Source organism: Mus caroli, chromosome X (assembly GCF_900094665.2).
Source record: "Mus caroli chromosome X, CAROLI_EIJ_v1.1, whole genome shotgun sequence".
Classification (NCBI taxonomy): Eukaryota; Metazoa; Chordata; class Mammalia; order Rodentia; family Muridae; genus Mus; species Mus caroli.
The window spans coordinates 40,045,968-40,071,058 of record NC_034589.1 but is presented as its reverse complement, the minus strand read 5'-3'; the positions used below and the strand labels follow the sequence as shown (position 1 = coordinate 40,071,058).

The window sequence follows — 25,091 nt, the reverse complement described above, 5'->3', positions numbered from 1 at the left end:
CCAGGCTGGCCTTGAACTCAGAAATCCGCCTGCCTCTGCCTCCCGAGTGCTGGGATTAAAGGCGTGAGCCACCACGCCCGGCATGACAATTTCTTAAAGAAAATAAATTAGGTGTCTTTGTTAGGGTTTCTATTGCTGTGAAAAGACACCAGGACCCTGGCAACTTTTATAAGGTAAACATTAAATTGAAGCTGGCTTATGAGTCTCAGAGTTCATTTTCATGGCAGCATGTAGGCTAACATGATGCTAGAGAAGGCACAGAGAGTTCGACATCCTGATCTGCAGGGAGCAGAAGGGTGCCACACCGGGTATAGCTTGAGCATATGAAACCTCAAAGCCTGCCTCCACAGTGGCACACTTCCTCCAACAAGGCCACACCTACTCCAATAAGGCCACGCCACCAAATAGTGTCGGCCAAGCATTGAAACACATGAGTCTATGAGAGCCATACCTACTCAAACAATCTCATCAGGTTTTCCATTTCACTTACTTAGTGAAGGAAAGATCAGCCTTGAGAGATTTTTGACTTATAGGGGATATCTCTTCTCCTCTCTCCCCTTTAGCCTCTCTTTTCCTCTCTCCTCCTTTGTCCTCTCTCTCTGCTTCCTTATTGCCAGATTACAATTATAGGAACAAGATAAAAAGATGATAATTCATGATATCATGAAAGGTACAAAGGATAGACAATAAAAAGAAATTGAGGATTTTGTTTTTACTTCAAGTTTTAAAAAATAATACTGGGGATGTACAGGGTCTTATAAATATCAGTCTGCTACATCCTCAGAACTTTTTTTTTTTTGTGATCATACTTTGGGAGAATAGGAGAATTTAAACCCATAGTGAAGGGAAGTAGGTACCTGAAGACAAGTCATCTGGAGCAAGAAGAGAAGGGCATACAGTGCTGAGTGATGTGCAGAAAGTCCCATGAGGATTTTGTGAGACTATGGACAGATACTTGGCAGCAGACCTCAATGTGTACATAGTAAACCACTTATCACTTGAAAGATATTTCTGAATATCAGATAATATGACATTGTAGAATATCAATGATATGCTGAACCTTAATGGCATGCAAACAAACAAACAATCAAACAAAAAACTCAATGTATCCAACCACGAGTCAGTGAGGCTGTACCTGCACATCCAAAAATATCTAGGTAGTGAAAGATTCAAGAACATTTAGACAAGCAAAGTTGTTGGCTAAATTATAATTGTCTTAGTCAAGGTTTCTATTGCTATGATAAAATTTCATGGCCAAAAAGAACTTGGGGAGGAAAGAGTTTATTTTGTCTTACACTTCCAGGTAATAATAGCCCATCACTCTTGCTCTCTCCTGGCTTGCTCAGCCTGCTTTCATATAGTACCCAGCACCTCCAGCCTAGGAATGGCATGACCCACAGTGAATGCCACCCCCCACTACAGCTTACATCCTAATTTATTTATTTATTATTTTTTAAATGCCCTGCAGGCTTCCCTATAGGCCAATCTTATGGAGGCGTTTTTCTCAATTGAGAATCCCACTTCCCTAATGACTCTAGCTTGTGTCAATTTGACATAAAGTAGTCAGCACAAACTTCTCAAAAACCCTCAGAAGACCATTCATATCAGTAAGCCTATAGTTTATTCTTTATGCCAAAAGATGAATACAGACAATTTTTACTAAATATATTTTTAAAAATGACAGAGCACTTTTGAAGTCTATAGTATCATTTTGAACATATTATTTGTTCTAAAAATATAAAAGACGAAGAAAGGGATAAAGCCAGTATCATTGGGTTGGTGTAACAGAAAAATTCAGAAAGCTCCTTTAGAAACTCTTGGCCCACCATGTGGAGAGTGGCATTCAGATAGGCTTAATAGTCCAAAATTCTATTAAAGTCACAAGCACGCACCCTGTGTTTAGTAATTATGGAGTACACTTATGCTAATGAGCCCAGATTTACAGATTAGCAATGCATTTTAACGATTTAATTATAACCCTAAAGTGATATATACAGTGTAAAATTGTACACTGGAATGTTGTTACTAAATAGAACTGCTTTGTTTTCTTATTATTTCTAAAGGTGTGCATTCTAGGATGGGGAAATGGGAGATTTATATGAGTTCCAGGAATGCTTATGTAATAGATCCCTGGTCTGTAATAAACCAAGTAGAGCAGAAAAACTGCAGTCCTGTACAGTCAGCAGATGGGATTTCCAAGAAGTGCTCAGTCTCTGAAAAGATAAACTGAGCAATAGGCCACCTACCTGCAAATGTCACCCCCCACTAACAGACCAGCAAGGAAGAATTTCATTGAAATTAGTATTTAACCAGTTAACACATAGTAAGCTGCTTGGAGTCAAAGATATTCACATATACCACTTGCTTAGTTAGCACCCACTGTCATTTAGTTGAGAGCAGAATCTCCAGAGGAGACTGAAAGAAAACTTGACAGGTGTTTAGCGGCAAGGAAAAGATAAAGAGTTGGCAATAGGAAGCTATGTTTAAGTCTTCCTTGGACTTGGAAATCACAGCAGAAGGGCAACTGGGCCTGCAGAGAGAGAGAGAGAGAGAGAGAGAGAGAGAGAGAGAGAGAGAGAGAGAGAGAGAGGATTACAGACAAACTCTACCACCTTCTTTCCAAATTTAGCCCTAGTTAGTCTATCATTACTCCACCAGGAAACCTGGAGCTAGAGAGATAAGCCACTACATTTTTATAACACTTTCTAGCTTTGTAATGGGCTCTGCTCATTATCACTTTGGATTTTCACAAGACCCTGTGAAGTTAGCATAGTCAGGTTTTATTCTATCCACTTGGCAAATAGCCTCCTGCGGTTTTTATCCTCTTCTTTTTGTGGCAGATCACTCTTAAGCAGGGAAAGGGATCAAAGAACTAGGTAAGTACTTAGAGAAATAAGCTGCCGACTTGAAACAAAAAGAATATTTACTGTTCTATCTTGATTATGCTTAAAATTTTCCCAATTAAGGTATAACGAGCATCCAAAATATAATCACACATACTGAACATGTCTTCTTTGGGAACTTTTCACACACACACACACACACACACACACACACACACACACACACACGTGCCCACATCTGTGTGTGTCCACACATATGCTGTTGGACCTAACACTCCAAAAGTGCCTTTTCTACTCATTTCTCATCCCTCTTTCTCTCTCTCTCATCCTGATTCTTCTGTTTTTCTTCCTAATTTGGGCAACATGTGATTCTTATAATTTCTTAAGGTAGAAATTGAGGTCATTGATTTTAAATGTTGCAGCTTTTCCATGTAGTTAAAAATGGTATTACCCTTGTGAATTCATCCAGATCTATGGGTTACTCAGAGAAGAAGTGCGCTGCGTAATTTCCAGATTTTAGGTACTTTTTCCCTAGATAATTTTAGTTCATTTTTCACTACAGTAGTCCTTCTTTATCCATGGGCTAGCTCTTTGAAACTTCATTTGACCTTGACAAAGCACAGTTGGGAGATATTACACTAAAATCAAACAAATCCGTTTTAAGATTCACACAGTCTCTGTAATGAGATAAATACCCACACAAGTCTACTTTGGATGTGAGTCATCTCTTCATTCATAAGGTACTCCCTTTAAGTGGAAAGGTGAAAACCAATTGTATATATAATTGTGTATACACACACACACACACTGTGTGTGGGTGTGTTTATATATGGTTTTGGTATCGTTCAAAATTTCAAGCATCAAACATGTGTCATGGAATATACACCCTGTTGGAAATAGGGTTCTAGCATACTGGTTTATCATTTAATTGCATTGTAGAGACAGATTATACTTTCTATTACTTGGCTCCTTTGAAATATATTAGAACTTGTTAATGACCCACAATATGGTCTTTTTTTGGTAAGTTTTCTGTATGCACCCCAAAATAATGTGTTTTTGCCATTGACTGCTGTGCAGTATAAATATCAGTTAGGTCATATTAGTCAGTAGTTGTGATGCTTAGTGTTCAACTTGACAGGGAATTACCTAGGAGACAAGCCTCCAGGCACACTCATGAAAGAATATCTTAGGAAGATCTATCCTAAAAGAAGGTATGCATAAAAAGGTGAATGGGAGATGGGCACTGATTATAGACACAACATGACCAGCTGCCTCTCCTGTCACCATGAAGTCTCTGCCATGATGGACTGTATCTTCAAGCTGTGAGTCAAATTAAATTCTTCAGTCAAGTTGTTTTTGCAAAGTATTTTGTCACAGTACTAGAAAAAGTGACTAAGACAGTAGTGTTATTAAAATATAGCTTAGTTTTCTGTGCAATGCTACTATAAGTTACAGAAAGAAAGGTGGCAAGAACTTGAATTATGGCTTTGCTCATTTTTCCCTGGTATGTTCTCATTTTCTTTATGAATATTGAAGTTCTGATACTAGTTCATATGGGTTTCTGTCTCATATCATCTTGATAATATAACTCCTTTGTAATTATTCATGGTAATATAAAATCTGATCTTCTGATGTTAACGTGACTGTTAACATGATAATATACATTTTTCTATTTTTATAATTTTAATTTTTTTGTTTTTTGGTTTTTTTTTTGGTTTGTTTGTTTTTTGTTTTTCGAGACAGGGTTTCTCTGTATAGCCCTGGCTGTCCCGGAATTCACTTTGTAAACCAAGCTGGCCCGGAACTCAGAAATCCCCCTGCCTCTGCCTCCTTCAGCAAATCCTACCATTGTGCTCCACCACTACTGGATTAATATTTTTAAAGAGAATCTTTTTACTTTTTTCCTTGTTCTTGTTTTAAAGATTTATTTATTATATGTAAGTACACTGTAGCTGTCTTCAGACAGCCAGAAGAGGGCATCAGATCTCATTACAAATGGTTGTGAGCGACCATGTAGTTACTGGGATTTGAACTCAGGACCTTTGGAAGAGCAGTCAGTGCTCTTAACTGCTGAGCCATCTTTCCAGCCCCACTCATAATATTTTAATTTTGATATGTGAAATACATCTCTTATAGATAGCATGGACTTAGACCTTTTCTATTTGATCTAAAATCTTTGCCATTAAACTAGTATATTTATATAATTTACCTGTAATACAAGTTTTAGTATACTTAGGTTTAATTCTATCATCTGAAATTCACTTTCGATTTTTGTCCTACCCCTTTTTTCAGTCCTCATTTCTTGTTTTTCTGCAGTCACTTAAATTAACTGAGTATTCTTATGATTGATTTTTCTTTCCTTTGATGGCCTATTTGCTGACTCTGTTTTATCATGGTAATCACATTAGTGCTTCTAGTGATAGTCTTTAACTTTTGAGTTACAATGTAAAGAAACTTTATAATAATTTATTTCCATTTCTCTTATCCCAAACTTTGTCTATTCATTTTCTCATAAATAAATTTTCTCATAAAACCACTGATTACATTTTAGGTTTTGTTTCAGTAGTCCATTATCTTTTAATGTAATATTAAAATAAGACAAATGTGTCACATATTTCCATCCATAGCTACTGTGATGCTTACTCATTTGTGTAAGTTCAGATTTCCACGTGTCATCCTTTCCCTTTTTCCTCATGATAAAATCTGTCAGCCCCAAATGAAGCCTCCTGAGAAGGGGAGGAAATGCTCACTATTGCACACCTAAAACAATGAGATTTGTTTTCAGGGATCACTGCTTATAGAGCTCTGGCCCTATCTTTGCCCAAGAAGAGTAAAAGTGTCTAACATGGCTTTAGGAGCTCTAAATATAATCCCCATTGTGGTACACAGGAAATAGCCTTGGATACTTATGAGGAAAGAAATAACAAATGGATACATAGTGATGAGGTACAAGTTTACCTTCTACTCTAAGAGTTGGTCTGGAAGAGGTCATCATGCAACAATGAAATGTCTGGGGGCCGTTCCTCAGATTGCCACGTAGAAAAGTATTTCTGTGGAATAAATGGGAAAATCTGTATTAGTGTATCCACTGTGGTAAGTATCTCTTGGGTATATGGTATTGTATAGGAAAGGATAGGGAAAATGTAAGACATTAACATCCTAAGGCTACCAGAGTAGTCTGAATTAGCTAATGAGGTTTGAGTATGTCAGCGACTATGAATAATATGGACATTTATTATGATGAAGATAAGATTAAAATGACTTAGAGACTAACTAACTAAATCTTTTATAACAACAATAATCTCTAGAAAAGAACAGGCTTTATTCCACTGTGTTTATTTACATTCATTAGATTTAAACCACATCTTTGGCTTTCTATACAAACATAGTTATTCCCAATTTCAGTTATGCCATCTTCCATAGTAAAAGTATTACCAGTTTCCTGTTCAACTTACCCTCATCAACAAAAAGAACTGCTTTATTGTTAGATGTAGTCATAAAAGGCAAATTGAGTGACACTTTCTGAGATTCTTTGTGAAAAGAAAATTGGCACATCTTTTTCATTCCTTTTCTTTTCCCTCTCATCCCTATTTAATTGTGGGTGAATGTAAGGGCATCGAGCACTTGATAAAGAAGAACCAAATCCATGTTTCATATTTCTCACTTCTGGAATATATGTAATAACTTAGCTACTTTGTTTAAAATGCAAATATTTTGTCATCTACCTTATAATTTAACAGCTTTAGCTAATTTATCTATCTAGCTGTATATTAAGAGTAGTCAATAGAACCTCTTATCATGTGAAACTCAAAACATTGCCCTGAAAAAACAAAATGCCATCCCCCACACTGTGCTCCCCTTATAAACAGTGTTCCTCTATAAATATAGACCACAACTTCATAAAATCTTACAAAGAAGATTCTTTTCCTGTTTAATATAAAAGTGTTTGTCTTAGTTAGGGTTACCATTGCTATAAGGAGACCATGAAAAAGACAACTCTTATAAGGAAAACATTTAACTGGAACTGGCTTATAGGTTCATGGGTTCAATTCAGTCCATTATCATCAAGGAGGGAGCATGGCAGTATCCAAGCAGGCATAGTACAGGAGGAGCTGAGAGTTCTACATCATCATCTGAAGGCTGCTAGAAGACTGACTGTCTTCCAGGGTGCTATGAGGAAGGTCTCAAAGCCTGCTCCCACAGTGGCACACTTCCTCCAACAAGGCCACACCTATTTCAACAAGGCCTCACCTCCTATTTGTGCCACTCTCTGGGCCAAGTATATCCAAACAACCACAGTGCTCTTTGAACTCCTCTAAGTTGAACTTATAGTATTAAATGGTTTGTTGAAGTAATATACTAACATGAGTAGAAAGCAGGAGCTTTGGCAAGGATTTATTTGGTTGCTTGTACAATTTTTATAACCCTAATATTTGATGTAATAGGATGAATAACATTTTTTAAAAAATTATTCCCTAGACACTTGATAATTGTACTAGTTTTCTTTTGAAGTATGGGGTAGGTAGCACAATGTTCCCTATGCCTGCCTACTAATCTCCAAGTACCCTTATGAACTTGTTATATGACAAGGAGGGCTTTGGTGATTTGAGGGAGCTAAAAATCTTGAGATCAGAAGATGATCTGGATTATTTGGCTAGATCTCATATAGTTAATTAAAGGAGTCTTGATAAGGTGGAATTGGGAACATCAGAGTAAGTGAATGGCATATGAAAAAGGAATCTGACATTATTAATTATTACAGAGATAAAGCCTCGACCACTTTCTTTGTTTTAAATTTTGCTTCTGGCATTGAATAAGAATGCAGAAAAATGGGCTAAAAAGTCAAAGAGATAATGAAGGTGGCCTCTAGAAGCTGGAAGGAGCAAGAACAGATACCTGCGTAAAGCCTCCAGAAGAAGTAGAATCCATCCAGTACATTAATTTTAGGACTAACAAATCTCCAAATTATGTGATAAGTTTCAAATCATGGTGATAAGTTAAAGGAGCAAAAAGAAATTAAGTATCCTATGTAAAAAAATGATCCCAAGATTAGTGACAAACAGTATATATTTATTATAGATTTTGTAAACCAAAAATGTGGATGTGGTTTAAATAGGTCCTTAACAAATTTCTGTTAGGAGGTCTTGGGTGGCCATGTGAAGAGTAGCATTCAGATAGACTTAATAGACTAAAAGGCTATTAAAGTCACAACGATTCAACCCCGGTTTAGTAATTATGGAGTATCCCTATGCTAATCATCCAAGATTTACAGATAAGCAATGTATTTTAATGATCTAATTATAGTCTCAAGGTAACATGTGAAGTATAAAATTTATATGTTGCAATGTTGTTGCCTATCAGAGCTCACAAAGCTGCAGCAAAGATGTCAGCCACTTGCAGGAAGTGGTAATACACACCTGTAATTTTAGTACTCAGAAGGTAACAGTAGGAAGATGACTTGTTCAAGGCCAGCCTCAACTACCTTAGACTCTCCCTGGAATTGAAATAAACAAACAACAACAAAAACTAAGTCAACTACTTATGTTCTTTGGAGTCTTAATTAACATGGGTCTATTCACAAGGAGGTTCACATTGCCAGTTGACTTTATCTCCCGCACACAAGCTCAATGTTTCTTCCTGGTTATAGACCAGGTGCTATTTTCAGTAGCTATAGGCTGCCACAATCCTTGTCATATAATCTTCTCCTTAGGTTGTTTTCAGTATGTGTGCATTTTCATGGTAGTGACGTGTTTTCAGTAATGCTACATATAGGTATAATGTACCCTACTGACAAGATTGACAGCCAACAACTCTGTCCCTCCTTGATTTAGGTACAAATTAGAGGTCACCCCATATTCAAGAAGAATGAAATTTTCAGGATTTAACATGGAAGCTACCCTATGTTCTGTTCACCATCCTTGGTATTTAAAAAGCACAATAATTAATTAGTCCTGTCAGCTGTTGTCTAGTGAGATTTGGAATCAGGCAGAGCTCTGGGCTTGGCAAAGATTGAAAAATAAAGTCCATGAGAATATACATATGTTCTTCAAAATACATGTGCTAGAATGTTTGAAGTAATCCTACTTATGAAAACTAATAATAGAGAATGTATGAATTTATTCTCAATAGGAGACTGGCTAAGTGAATTATTCTTCTTTGATTGAATGTAAAATAAGAAGTAAGTAGAAACATAGTAAAATTGTGTTTAACTATGAATAAACATCTAAAATACAATACTGAGCATAAGAAATCAGAGTGCATAGTACTTGTCTTAGTTAGGGAGTTATTGCTGTGAAGAGACACCATGACCACAGCAACTCTTACAAAAACAAAACGAAACATTTTACTCGGGCTAACTTACAGTTTCAGAGGTTCAGTTCATAGCAGGAAACATGGCAGTGCCCAGGCAGACATGGTGCTGGAGAAGGAGCTTAGAAGTTTTGTTTGTTCATTTTTGTTTTTCTTTTCTTTGTTTGGATAGGCAGGCAGTAGGAAAAGAGTGAGTCTGACTTGAGCATTTGAAACCCAAAGCACACCCCCAGTGACACACTTGCTCCATGAAGGCCAAATAAAACAACAAGCCCATATCTCCTAATAGTGCCACTCCATCTGAGCCTACTGGGCTATTTTCATTCAAACCACTACAGTACTTCGATTTATGAAAAGGGAAAAAGAAGAGATAAAAGTCAATCAGCACTGGTATAAATCAACACAGTAATAAATCAACACAGTAATAGCCTTTGGGTGATAGAGGTTGGATAAGAGCTGGCAAACTTTGGGGGAGGTGCTAGTAATATTTTACTTTTAATCTGAGAATCCGCTATATGGATATGTTTGGGAAAATGCACTGTGAAGATCTTTATAATTTGTGCATTATCTGCTCTCAATGTATTATGTTATAACTGAAAGCTTTTAAGTCCAGGCATTCCCCCCAAATAAAACAAAACAAAATAAAGGTTTTGCCTGGCTTAGTAGGATCCAGTGAGATGTACAATGTTGGCCTAAAGGCACCGAACACTGTAGTAAAGTGGTTCTGGTGGATAATCCATTCAAGGAAGGGACCTGGAATTATGTCCAAAAGCTGCCTGGGGTCAGCACTTGGCACATTGTCAGGATATACACAGTACTTCCCTAGCCCTTATATTTAGCACCCAGTGGACATGGCCTTGGAAGAGGTGAGGTTTATGCTTTCTCCCTTTTTACCCAAGGATACTTCTGAAAAGGTAAACCACCCATGGATGAGAAAAATGGATTGCCTTTTTACTCCTAGGGACATAATAAACAATTAGTAGGGAATCAAGCAGCCTTGTTTGCCTATGTGAAACCCATCTTGCCTAGGTTCCTGAGGGGCTTGTCTTTTGTGGGCTGGCCATAATCTGTCAGCTGATGTTAGGGGTAAACAGCAGGACCGAAAATGGAAGAAAAACCCACAAACACTCTCAGAGTCAATTAGTGCCCCAGCGGAGCATTCTGGTGTGTGGCTTCAAGTCATAGACTTCATTTTGGCCTTTGTGGACCTTTTCTTTACTTTTAGGATAGCACTTCCCACTGGAGTCCAGAGGAACCAGCAAGCAAATGGCACAAAGCCAGAGTCCTCCACTAGTGAGCTCTTTATCTTCCTTCTACAGAAGCTCAGTGCAGAAGCAGCAACTCAGGCTGTCCCTTAAACAGCTTCATTGTCAAAGGCTCAATAGAATTCTCCTCCCGAACAAAGGAAGATACATTTCTTTATCTTGCTAATTAATGCTTAGACTGTTAAAAAAAATGTGTTCAGTCTGCAGCCTGGAGGATGAGCTATCTGGAAAAAAAAAAGAAAAAGAAAAAGAGTGTTTTTCCTTTAGAAGGAAAAAAAAGTTGCTGTCGTCTCTGCTGTATGGATTTTCACATCAGCCAGGGAGCTTGATAAATAGAGATTCAGAGAAATAACATTGGGGGGGGGTGTTGTATTCTCCTCCAGCCCAGACATTCAGGCTCCATTTCCCATTATCTAGCAGTCCAGTAGGTTGAAATGGAGCAAATGCAGATCTTTGTGAGCTACACTAGATGTGGGTTGCACCAACCACTGTTTAATATGTGCAATGCTTTCTGCCTTCACGGCTATGCACTTTCCAGTCCTCTGCCAAAAGACCAATCATCAAAATGTACTGTGCTGGTGGGGAGCAGAAATAAGTACAGAATGCACTCAAACTTTCTGTCTCTCAGATCAATTCTAAATTGACCCTGCTGGCTTAAAGAACTGGGTACATGGATCTGCCAAAACTTACCTTCCTGAATAAATCTCCCTTCCCTACCTCCCACAGCATTCTATCACCACTATTTTTGCTGTTGCTGGGTTCTGTGCCAGGCTCTTTCCACTGCTTTCTGACTGACCAGGCCATGGGATTGTTCCTGACAAATCTCAACTTGTGATCATTTGAATATCTCACAATAGCCACGAAACAGGAAAGGATCATATTACAGCACAATGAGAGACATAGTGGCATTTATCAATAGGCTAGCAAAAAGGCATGGAATCTCTGTAACATGCACTTGTAAAGAATATAGAGAGCACTAGGTCTCAACCTTCCCAACACTGCTGCCCTTTAATATACTTCCTCATGCTGAGGTGACCTCTAGCCAGGGAATTATTTTGATGCTATTCCATAACTGTATTTTTGCTGCTGTTATGAATAGTAATTTAAATATCAGATATGCAGGTTTAGAAGCACTGATCTAGAGGATGAAGGAGATATGGGCTTATATTCTGTATCTAGTATACAGAAGATTTTTGAGAGAGATTGTGAGGTGATAAACACAGAAGAAAATAAGCCAGATAGCAGAGCAAATTGTTCTCTGCTGTCCCCTTGGAAAATAGATATTATTCTATTTGAAGTCCTCTATTCTGTAGACTCTTTGCTTCTGAGACCTAAGACGGTCTCTAGAGTCAACAAATCCAGGCTATATCTACAGGCATTATGCCTTGCTAAGGATTCCAGGCCTACTTCTGTTCTTTAGGTTCGAATTTCTTTTCACCAGATTGTCTTATCAGACTTAGCCCTTCTGACCCATTGTTGGTTAGATATTAACAGATTCTCCCCATGTACACAGCTTTGGCTTGAGTTTTTCTGTTGATTGCCTTCATGAAGGTTTGAGGCATGAAGCTTTATGATCAAGCACAGAAGCTCTGCCTAACTCCAAAGAGGAAAGTTGAAAGGAAGTCGAGAGAGGAAAGAGGCACTCTGAAGGAGCCAAGCTCTAGCTTATGAGCCATGGAATCACCTCAGAGCTGAAACACTCATACCACAGAGGTGCTGTGCTGTGTGCATTGCTTCGGGTCAGCTTTCCTTCTCTAGTTACTCATGAAAAGGTTTGGTGGCTCCATAAGACTCTTATTCAAAATGCATTCATACCACTATAACAAGATATCACAGGCTAAATGCCTGATATTGCTACCTGTTGTGGAGTCTGGGAAGTTAAAGATCAAAGCACCAGGAGCTACAGTGTCTAGAGAGGGCCTAATTTCTGGTTCATATACTAAAATCAGACTGTGTTCTCACACAGTATGAACAGAGTAAAATAGAGGGAAAAGGAGGACAGAGGAGAGAAGGGGAATAATTAAGAGGCAATAGGGAACATTGTTTCTCCCTTCTGGTCAGGAAATTAAACTTCTCGCTTTTTAATTCTGACTAAATCTTGAAATGATTATCCTTGAAGTCTCAGAATCTCTTCTCTTCTATACTTACATGCATGGAAATCTCACTTTGATTCCTGTTTGGTATATAATGCCATTTTTGAAAATTCCATTCTCAATTCCAGTGTCTGATAAGCATCCAGGGGAGGAGGGCACATCTCACTGGCCTCTTAGGCAGCTGGTGCCACTCTCACAAGGCCTTCTTCTGTCAGACATATTCCAGCCACTCCCACTCAGCTTTCTCTCCTCCACAGGCCCAGTCTCCTACAAGAAGGCTTCTTTTCATGTTCTTTTAAAAATAGTTTTCTAAATAAATGAAATTACAAACAACCTTCCTACATCTGATTCGTCAACATTATTTCTCTCTCATCTATACTCATCCTTCCTCTCTGGAGTATACAGTCATGCTCACTTGTAATCAGAATTGGAAAGGACATTACAGAGCTTGCCATATTCTAGCATCATACAAGCATCAGCTCATTTAAGTTACCCAGTGTCTCCATGATGCAGTACTATGAATTCCATTGCACAGGTAAGGAAACGTGTCTAGAAAGGTGAAGTACCCTAGCCAAGTTTTAAGTGGCAGGGCCAAACATGAGAGCTAATGTGATCTGACTCTAGGTCCTCTTAGCTTCTTAACTAGCTCCTGTCAAGGCTATTTGGTAGAATCTGACCTGAGGAGGTCCATCTTTTTCCCCCATTCACTTGAGCGAGCCTCTCAAGTTCTGACCAAGTAAAATGGCATTGTCAGATTTCTCCAGGGACTTTTGTTTGTTCCTTTTCTTTTCTTTTCTTTTCTTTTCTTTTCTTTTCTTTTCTTTTCTGTTCTGTTCTGTTCTGTTCTGTTCTTTTCTTTTCTCCCTCTTCCTCCCTTCCTCCCTCCCTCCCTCCCTCCCTCCCTCCCTCCCTCTCTCTCTCTCTCTCTCTCTCTCTCTCTCTCTCTCTCTTTCTTTCTTTCTTTCTTTCTTTCTTTCTTTCTCTTCTTTTTTTCCCCCTATGGGTAGAGATTTTTTTTTCATGCCTCCTCTGGAGGAATATAAGAGCTTGACAAAGGTATCAGAAAAAGAAATTTCTGAATGGGCTTCTTTAGGATATATGATTTCCAGGTCAGAGATGGCTTCTGTTCTCAAGAGGGTTTTTTTTCCCCCTGAAAATAATAAGGCAGAGAGAGCAGAGCCTAGTCTAGTCATGTGACAACTGAGTTTGATGCATTTTAAAGCCTTCCATTTTGGAGGAGGAATTCACGAAGTGGCATAGGAAGACTGTATTGCTGCTTCCTCTTATGCTTCTTAGCACTCTGCCTCTTAGTAATGCTCTAAATTCCCAGGGGGAGACTTCTGAGCTTTCCCATGAGATCTCTAGCCTGTCAAATCTTTTATTTCCTGGTGGTTCTACTAGAATGCCCATCACATTCCCTTGTGAATCCAAGTATTGTCAGTTTCTCACTTGCTTTCTCAATTTCTCTTAAAATCCAAGGACAACATCTGTCATGCAGTCTAGCATGGTACCTCAATTTAATTAGATGTCCCATACATTTTTGTTAAATTGAAACAATGTTAAATAGATGAATGCTCTTTGAAATTTCAGATTTTTCTGACACAGGTTACAAGGAGTACGTATTTCACTCATGGTAGGCTCTAGTTACACACAAAAATAATATCGATTCTTCTCTCTGTGTTAGACATCCCTGATCCCTTGATTTTTCTCACTCCAGACTTGAGCATCCTGATATGAGGTACAGAGTAGGCCAGAAAAGATAAAGAAATCCTAATGTGAAACCTTGGCATGGAAGCAATGTGCTTTGAATTGTCTCTATACATTAATAACAGGATCCAGTGAAAGGGCATTCTTCAGATTGAAAGGAAAGTCCTGAGATTAATAGCTCTTGGGTTCCTGATGGATACTACTTTCTCTATTTTGGCCTTGGAAAACAAACACTCTCTGGATCTGACTGTGATCACTAGCCTGCAGAGATTACATCACAAGAAAAAAAAAAGGCACTAAGAGAAGCTGCCTATACCCAAGTAGCTGGGACTCCAAAAGATTAGGGGTAGTAGTTAGAGGCATGCTGAGGAGTGTTAATCTGAAGATTAAACTAGTCTTTCAACTTCATGCTTGTCTCCAGAAATTGAGGGATAATAGGCAGCATAGGTGAGACTGAGCCTTGGTTTTGTTTATATCTACAAGTTGAAAGCCTAGCAGGGAAACACCTACTAGAAGAATTGCTGCTAGGGCCTGAATATCCATATTTGAAAGTTTAAATGTAGTGACAGTGAGAATGGTCACTGGAATCTGCCTGTTGACATTATGTACTCTTGAATTGGATAGATAAACATGGCTTTGGCCACTCTAAAGATGCAAGAGGGGATTTCCAGTTGGCATTTGCTTTAGAGGTTGAGTAGGACAACGTAGCTCACAGGATGCTTGATGAAATGCACAGAACTCAGAGTGCCTCTTTATTGCCTTTATGCACCATACTGGACCTAATTTGATGAACAATAGAAAAATTCATTCAATGTTAATTTTTTTTTCCTATAATATCCACTATTCTTGCTATTGCTGAATTAGAAGATAAAAGCCTAGGCAAAATTTCTCTAAAGATATGTAATATATCATATTAATGGTTACTCTTATTATTTATGCTATTATTGTGAGTAATAGTCAGACTATTAATCAGGGAAAACCCTAGGGAGTTGGGGATAGCTCACACAAAAGTGTTTACTCTGAAAGAATAAACACCTGAGTTTGATAGCCAGAACCTTGGTAAAGAAAATCTAGGCATGGTGGCACCTACCTGGCTCCTACTACTCCTGGGAAGAAAGATATATGCAGATACATGAAGCTTGCCAACCTGCCAGACTAGCCTAATTAACCAGGCCAATGGGAGACCATGTTCCAGGCAAAAAGTGATCCTCTCCTGAAGAATCGTGCGTGACTCCACACATGTATGCAGACACACATTTATCCCTTCTAACATGCAAATCCACATGAACTTTCACCCTCACACATACACACATATTCCTACTCCACAAAAACTCCACTGTTAGGAAGGAATGGTGATCCATACCTGTAATTGCAGTACTTGGAAGTTCGACCCAGGAGTATAGGAGGTTACATTTACAAAGAGATATAGTCTAATGCATATAGAATTAACAATAAACTAGGAAAAGGTACAATACCTTAGCAAGCAACTGCTCCCTGAGTTCATAAACATTGTTCCCATTCCAAGTCTCTACCAAGATCCTAATTATTAGGAAGTCTTGGGTAAAGAACCATCCATCTATGACTGCCGTTTGTTCTTCTTCTCCCTGTCGAATTGAGCAAAACCCCTATATGCCAGATGCCCATAGCTTGGATTCCACTGTGTCTTTCGACAAACTAGATAGGTGGGGAAATTCTATTTGTATTTCTCTAGCTTGGCACATTAAAGATCTAGAATTTAGGATTGTTAATATTTGGTACAAATGAAAAGTACTGTCATGTCTCTTTTGAAAATCAGAAGATGAAGCAAGAATCACCCCTCCAAAGGGTATCAGAGACTGTAATGGGCAAAACAGATACATGCATATCTGCATATGTGTATGGAATCAAGAGGTTAGTCTCAAGCAATATTCCTTAGGATATGTCCACTTTGTGCCTGTGTAGGACATGACAGCAAAATAACTTATACTAGCTATAGTGGCCTTCTCTTTCCTACACTGATTGGTCATAAGCTTGTTGTTGTACCTAGGAGGGGTGTCATTTAATCCAAGGGTACTAAGAAAGTGAGGATTATGAAAGCTTTGGAAAAGCATCTTGCCTGAAATGGGTTTGAAGTATGGAGGAAGACATTTATAATGAGAACTTTGCCACATGTCTGCATTATTTTCATAGATGTTTCTAGGTCAGTCTGTTCTCTCTAGTTCTACTTTCACTTAATACCCTAGGATCTTAGATGCCATGAATAGGAAGGCAATGAGTTTTGTTAGCTATAATAAAATTAAATGTTTCTGCATCTTCACCCTTTTCTCATTATTGATTGACTTAGTTTTGATCAAATTAAGCCAAGAATGGAATGGAGATGCTTGAAATGTCTGTGCCCTAGTTTGTAATGCCCTAGGTTTTTTTCTTCCATATAGTTAAGCTTTACAACATCATAACTTTCATGTCCACACACTTAGAGTGACTACCAACATATCCCACATGTCATATGATAACATGTGTATGTGTGAAATGTGAATGTACCCAAAATCTACTCCTAGGAAATGTCTACTGTTCAGTATTTTATCAACTGTCATCTTTACAGTGCATGTTGGATCTCTAAACTTGTCCTTCAAAACTGGAATATTTGGCCCTTGAATTACATTTACTTATTTATCTCCACCCACTTGTCTCTGGTAACCAGTACCCTTAACTCTGTTTCTGAGGGTTTTTTTTTCCTTCCTAAAGGGGCCATTGATGACTTTATCTTAAGGGTGAGATGTCTTTTGTCTGAAAAGAGAATATTACTTCTTCAATATTGGTCCCTGTGTGGTTATATGTTGCTTATTTATTCATATTGTGTTAGTATTAATCAGTTTATCAATTGATAAATGAGATTTAGGACATTTCTTCACTCCCTAGAGTGGAAGTTTAATTAGATGTCTAATTACCTGCTGTACACGTAATCTGACATGGTAATACGTATTTTTCTACCAGTAGTGTCAGAGCTATCTGCACATAGATATTGCTTTGGATCTTTTAACTTACTGATTTATCAATTGGGGATTTTATAAGGCACCAGTTTATCCACAACAGATGGTTTATTAAGTAAAAATCAAATTTAAAACAAACATGTCACAATGATTTTATTCTGTAGAGCAGAATTCCTACTGTTGATGAACTCCTAATTGGAATTGGTTTCTGGCAAAGAGTGAAAAACAAAGACATACTGTGAGGACAGAATGCCAAAAATAGCACACTGATCAATACAAAGGACCAGAGCCTTCCCACCTTGTGATTCCTTTAGGACACTTTTTTTCCATGTGGAAGAGACTATTTGGCCTTAGTACAATCACAACTTGGGGATTAATAATTGGAAACACATGGGTCTGCTCAAAGTCACCACTGTTTAAAGATTCAGGATTTATGAGTTGTACCCTGGGTGTGCTGGAATTGAGAAGATCCAAAGCTCAATTGTGTTTATTGCTTGCCTTCTACACCCAACCAAGGACCCAGAACTACTACCGCTATCCTGTTTTTAGAATATCCCCACTGAAATGGGATGAGTGCTGGAGAGGAGTGGTGTCAGTGACAATGTTAAAAGGCTAAATGGGCTCAAAGTTTAACAATAGGCATACATTGTCTCAGTGAACACTGGAGAAACCCTGTGAATCTGGCTAAACTCCTGATTTGAAGGTGAGAGAATAGAAGTACACAGTGGTTAAATGGCTTATTCAAGTCAGGTGGTAGTAAGTGGTAGACCTGACATGAGAACCCCATTCTATTTGATTGTTAGGGCAATGCTACTGACCTCACATATGTGTGTGTTTATTCACTGTTTATTACTATATCAGACTAATCTTAATTAGAAGATTAGCAGTCACTGTGTATATGACTTGATATAATTTAGGACAGATGAGCTTCAGAATAAAGCTAGGTGCATATGTGCATGTGTGCATGCGTGTGTGTATGTGAGGGGGCATTTATACATATAACAACAAAATATAAGTCTAGGGGAAGGTACCTTTAAGAGCATAATAAATCTAAAATAATATCTAAAAATCTAAAGCTGTTTAATTGAGGAATATATCAAGAGGAACATCATGAAAAATCTACAAATTGGGTTCTATTTCCAATTATGTATAATAAAGTAGTTTTAATGGTCCAAAGACAGAAAGCAGTACATTCACTTGCTCTTAAATATATCCAGTGCCTGGTTGTTGTCTCCACTGTAACATGTCGTTAGAACAATTCATGGCGGCAGAAAACATCCACTGGCCCTCGCTGGGGGAAATGAGGCAGTCTCCCATCCCAAGGGATGGCACAAGGAAAGAACCCCAGGTGGCTTGCAAAATTGTCAGCTGCTGAAAAGTAACCTTGTCTGTGAGCTGAGGGTGCCAGGTACTTCTGGCTTCTAATTAAACATATGGCATGCGTTATTGGGCTGGGCTGCCTCTGCTCAGGCTCTGGTGTGCTGTAGCACTTAATGCTGTGGAATTATTTCCTTTCTCAATTAAAATAAAATGTCCTGCTCCAAGTTCTCATCTGTTTCTCCTCACAAGAGCCCCTTCCAGTTACCTAGGTACCATGTGTATTTTCTGCTGTGCTCCTTGCTTTTCCATTTTCTTTTTTATTATAAATCTTTTCCCCACTCTGAGAATGGAACACTGTTGTACATTCTGAGCATCAGTGTTCACAAAGCAGCTAACACTTGAGATCCAGCTGTACTTTTTTTGATGAATGCTTTTTGATTATTTCTGGTTTGCCATGTTTGTCAAGATTCTGTGTACATTCAAGTTTTTAGACTCAATAGAAGAACAAAAACCAAAATGGAGGTTTTTAAGAGCATCACTGACTTTATTATGCTGCCCCTTGCTTTCTGCTTAGTTCTCCTAAGTTTGAAATCCCATCTAGTTTTGTTATACATGTTCTGTAAGTAGCTTTTAAAGTTTTTACTGCACCACTACCCTATTCAGGAATGTCCAAGTCTGTAAGTTCTCCCAAGTCTGGAAAGATGCCCAGATCCCCAGCTTTCTTCTGTGTCTATTTCAGATCTTGACAGTCCTAAGAATTCAATGATATATCTAGAAGACACCAATGAGCTAACCAAGTGATTACTTGGATAAATTTTATATAGATTTATGAGCACTGATCTTTTTCAAGTTTACATTTGAATAATGTGTATATATTCCCAGATCTAATCCCTAAAGCTGGACAATTAAAATTGCATGGTGAGGCCCAAGAATCTTCTTTTGAAAAATATGCCTCTGACAATGTATACAAAAATTGAAAACTTTTATAAAATACTTGAGCAAAATAAGCATGATTACATTTGCTTTATGTGGTAATGATATGGGTGTTTTCTGTACCAAGACAAGACTTGTGGAAAACATAATTTAAAAGGTTGCTACAGAGGAAGCCAACTAACAGGCTGCCTATGGGAAACTAATAACAGGGTCAGTGTTTAGATGTTAGGGAAGAATTTAAAAGCCTTGAATGAATGGATATAGTCTCTAAAACTCCATCTTCAAGCCTCTCTGCATTTGTTCCATCCATAAATAACTTTAGAAAGTTATTTATCCCCTTTCCCATTACAGGGAAGAGCTCACATATGGTGATAGCCTAGTGGTATAATGATGCATGCGTGGGAAAGAGGGTTGTGCCACTTACTGATGCAGTCAATTCAAAGGAGTTCTCAAAATGTGGTCTTTTGTCAACCTGGATATGGATCAGCTGAAAGGCTGGCTAAAGTGAAAATTCTTGGCATCCTCCTCAGACTTACTTTATTAAAATATCATCCTCCAATATGGTGGAGAGCATGCATCAGACAGGCAGGTATGATGGCTTAGCTGTAGCCGAGAATTTACATCATTATCTACAAGTAGGAGGTAAAGAGCAAAATAGAATGTTGTGGGATTTTAAAATCTCAAAGCACCCAGTGCCACGCCTCTTCCAACAATGCCACGCTGTTTAATATTCCTTGTTGTCAGATATCCAGGTGACACTGATAGGAATTTGAAGAGAAATGTTCTACAGTATTTATACATGGAATTTATATCTTTATTCTTTCTAGGCAGACCTTTACCTATATTTTTGCTTATGGAAATCTCATTTATTCCTAATATTCCCACATTCCCTGATGGAGTTGTCTCGGTCTCTATAAATGCAACCTCTTCTGATGCTCTGTGGATGAGAAAGACAGGAAGATGGCAGAAGTGCAGGTGAGAGTTTAGAGTGACTGAGATGTAGCTTGACAGGAATTGGTAGGAGTCACCCAAAGGATTTTCCTTGGAATTTGTGCACTTGAATTGAAATTGCCAAGTTAAAAGCCCAGGAGAAGCTAACAATACTCAGGATAGTCACAGCTGTAGCTTTTAACTCCCATAGTAATTATGTTTAGGGAAAAGTGTTGGAGGTCATGTCTGAGCTGAGATCTAGCATGCAAAATGAAACAGAGTGGCAGCCTACTGTTAAAAGACAGCTTTTCATGGCAGAAAGATACACTGACCTGATACTCCTTCCACATTTGTCTGTAAGAATCCAAAGTCTATTCTCACCATTTGTCTTAGATGCTTTTCTATTGCTAGGAAAAATACAATGACAAAGGCAAGTTTTAAAAGAAAATATTTCATTTGGGGGATTATGGTTCCAGAAGGTAATAGAGTCCATGACCATCAAGGCGGGGAGAATGGTCGCAGGCACTTAGGCAGTGCCACAGTAGTAGTTGAGAAGTTACAGCCTTATCTGTAAGTAGGAGGTAGAGAGAGCTAACTGGAAATGATGTGAGCTTTTGAAACCTCAAAGCCCACCCCCAGTGACATACCTCTTCCAACAAAGCCACACTTCCTAATCATTTCTAAGCAGCACTAAGAGCTGTGGACCAAGCATTCAAATATGTAAACCTATGGGGTCCTTTTCATTCAAACCACCACACTGCCTTTTACCAGGATCTGCCAAAAGAGGCTTCGTTCACACCAAGGCTATGAAGCAGGCTATTTTATGCATCCAATGAAGGAGATTCAGAGAGGTCCTGGGAGAGACATCTCTATCAGTTGTAGGAGGTAGAGAGAATGAGGGGAGAGAATTACGTTCCTGAGGTCTCAGTCCTAGATCGGGAGATCACTGAGGTCGATCCTAAATCAAATGGAATGCTGAAGCTTTTGGACTTCGCCAATCTCCAACCTTTAGACCACTCAGCCTACAGTTAGGATAGATTTCAAAACCTTTCACAGAGCCTTTTGAATCTGTTCTGCTTAGTAATACTTTCACTATATCTGGGGGCAGAGTTACTGACAAGATTTGTTAACAAAAAAATAAACAAAAGGTTTATCAATAAGGTTTATTAACAACGATTTATTAACAGAGAAATAAACAACCAAGAAAACCACAACAAAACAACAACAAAATGTCACACTATCCACAGTGCCCTGGCAAGGCTGCTTAGGCTACACCAACCTGAAAATGACAATCTGACAATTGTGATCCTGGTGCTTTTTCCTGTCTCTTATTTGAAGAATATTATGACGTACCGCCTTTGGCTCTTTTACTAAAATCTTGAAAGACATTGGCATAGAAAGTATCAGGGACTTGGCTATATTCCATTCTAGCCCCAAACAATACAGAGGGATTTCCAGGGACAGGTGAGGTTTGGGGCCACCTATATCAACATCTTGTTTAGCCTAAGTAAAATTGCCACAGATGAATAGGCTTGAAAATAAAGGTAAAGATTCCAGTTCACCAGAACCATGGTAAATCATAGAATAGAGGACAGTTCACTTTTCTGTCTCTTCTACTTTCTGATTGGTACAGGGTGATCAGTTTCCTTTGCCTTCTGGTGCTGCCATACCACAGGTCTTGAGGTGACATGACAACCAACCATTGCCTGAAACCTCTAACATCGTGTGCTTAAAATAAACCTTTTCTATTTATAAGTGGTTCATCTCAGACATTTTGTTAGTGTAATAGAAATCTGACTCATGTGAGAGGCCACACCTCTAGGAAACTCCTAGAGAGTGCTTCTTTTGCTCCATGGACCACATTTTGAGTTCAAAGGTACTAAGGTCTCAGACCATATTTTTAACTTCAAATGGCTGTCTTTAATTCATGGACAATGAATTCTAATGTCTTTACTTGGCCAGACTACTAAGTAACTGTAAATGTGCAAAACAATCAGGAATGAAATGAACACAGCCTGTTATAAACAGTCAAATGCACATTTTTAAATAAATACACTGTGCTGGCCAAGTGGCCTCCAAACTGCTTCTTCCATTTGAGGTTTGTCCCTTCTTTGATTATTTAACTTGACATTTTTCAGCATTTGTTTTTCTCCTCTGCCCATTTTATGTGTTTTCAAATTTGAAGCAGATTGTTTTAGTCTTCCTTTCATCCCCTTAACTGGCACAACTTGGGTTTGCTTTCTATGCATCTGCAGGGGGTTTATTATTTAAGACTGTGTGTCCTTTGAAAGCAATTGTGGGACCAGTCTTCAAAGGCAGGGACTGGACCTTGTTTCTTTGTTTCCTCTCAGTAATGTTTAGTGCAGTGTTGAGCTCACAGTGGACACTTCGTCACTGATGACTAATTGACTCACTGTCAACATTAGGACAGTACTGCAGGAGAGAACTGAGTTCAGTGTGATAGCTGAGATTGGGAGATAAGGCCCACAGACTATGTGAGCAGCATACTGTTCCTTCTGGTTTGAAGACAAGCCAGAGACTTTTTTCCCCTTTAAAGAAGCAATGTTTTTTTTTTTTCCCTCAATAAGCAAGCCAGACTTGTTTCACCACTATTGTTTTGAATTAAGCAAGATGTGTTGTGTTGCAGCTTCTGGACTTAGTTGATCTGCTATTTTTAGTGTTCTTCATTAAATGGATTGTTGATATGTAAATACACAAGTTGCTATGTAAAATTGCCCTATTTTTCTTGGGAACTTTCTTTCTGCAGCCCCTGGAAAGGCATTATGCTATTTCCTTCCATTCAAGTATATTTTAAGCACTTGGAACTAAATTGTGCTAAACCAATTGTCAAAACTTGAGAGTGTACCATAAAAGAAAATTGATAATGATAAGATCAACCCATTTGCATGCTCTATCATTTATTACCTTGTATGTAAATGTATCTCGATGTGGCATAGAAATGTGCACACATTATGTTATGGCTAAAGATTCGGCTGGAGGTAGTGACTATACATAGGGAAGAACTATTAGCAAATTAATTAAGAAACTGCCTTTTTGCTATTGTAGAATTAACTCAGTTGTTAGCTTAAAGAGAAACTCATTTTCTCACTAATAATTGTGATTTGTAAAATATTCACTGACCTCTGGGAGAAAAGATATTTCTGTGCAAATCAATAAGATAGTGTAGATGACTAGTTAAGCAGGTGAGTGTAAACATGAACTGAATCGAATATCCTTTGATTATGCTTCCCGGCTTCTTCATTGATTCAACCAATATTGATTGATTAGAGAGCTTTCTATGTGCCAGACACAGTGATGATAAGCAGGAGCTTATATTAGCATCACAGACACCCTTGGTCTTTGCCTTCTTCAAACTTTAATTTCAAGTTTTATCATCACTAGTATTTGCATATTGTAGCAATTAGAACAGTCTTATATGTCATCTTAATAGACTCAAAGAATTATAACAATAAATTATCCCTTGCAATGTTATCCCTTGAGCTTCTTTTTTCATCTGTGGAAGTTGTGTGCTACAGCAAACACTTTGTGCTCTATGCATGTCTTGGGTGCTCACCTTTGCTGTGCATAGTCACCTGATATTTTAACCATCAACGCTTGTGACTTATGGACTACATGCTTTTTTGGGTTTCTGGAGTGCGTAGAGCCTATGCTGAGGAGTTAACATGAACCCCTCTCACATTATCTAAGTAGCCTTTAGCTAAGAATTTGTGCACAACCCTACACACAGCTCTATGCAATATTTTGTAGAATTCCCTAATGGGTTTGGCATGGGAGCTCACAGTGAGTACAACCAACAATGATGACCTACTCAGTAATGTGCTTCTGTCTGCCCTTCTTCTCTCCCCTCTCACACAAGTCCCTCCTGAGACCATCTCGAACACACTGCATAAAATTCCACTATTATCTTATGGTCCTGTTCTGGAAAATCTAGTCGACGGTATGTGGCAGTCTTTGGCTATTTAAGAACACATGAAAGGATTGTTCATTCAAGGAGAAGACAAGACAGATTTATTTTGAGATTTATAATGTGAAGTATAATTCTGGATAAAATTTGATTGTGTGTTTTTGTAAAACACAGAACTGTAAATGATTATTAAATCACATATATTTGGAGATTCCCTGATCTTTGTAAAAAGCTAAAATCCTGTTGCAATTAGGATTATACAACTCACTTCTGGGGTTGGTAGTTTTATAGTTTTTTTATACTGAAAATTTAAGAGAGTCAGTTGTTGCCTTTTATTATCATGACAACTTATTTTAGGATTAGGCCACTTAATTATGCTTTTTTTTTCATCTTTCCTCACTCCTCCTTTCTGGTATAACCAGGATCCACCTGGAATATGTCAAAGTATTGGAAAGTAGCAACATAAAGCAGAACCTGGAACTCAGCTCCCTTTAGTCAGTCTCATTTTGTTTTCTCCTGGGCACTAGTTTCTCACATCAGAGCCTATGTCTGTTTCTCTCAGTTTTGTATGGAAGTTTGCCCATGATTTTATATGCCCGGTATCCAGAAAATCCCTTTGTCACCTCATAAATCCTGTTCATATAGTTCTCTCTTCCTTTTATTAGTGGTGAGTAAGTCATCTACTTTTTAAAAATCAGACTTACAGTAGTCCTGCCTATGAATACTGTACTATGAGAAATGAAAATAGACAAACAACAAAATTGTTGAGGAGCTGGCAGGACCTGAATGGGGAAATA

General features: G+C 38.2%; 1 pseudogene; it reads left to right on the top strand.

Moving 5' to 3' along the window:
- LOC110287139 overlaps window positions 1–10,510 on the top strand; it is a 57,054-nt pseudogene extending 46,544 nt beyond the window's left edge.
- Window positions 10,511–25,091: the final 14,581 nt, after the last annotated feature.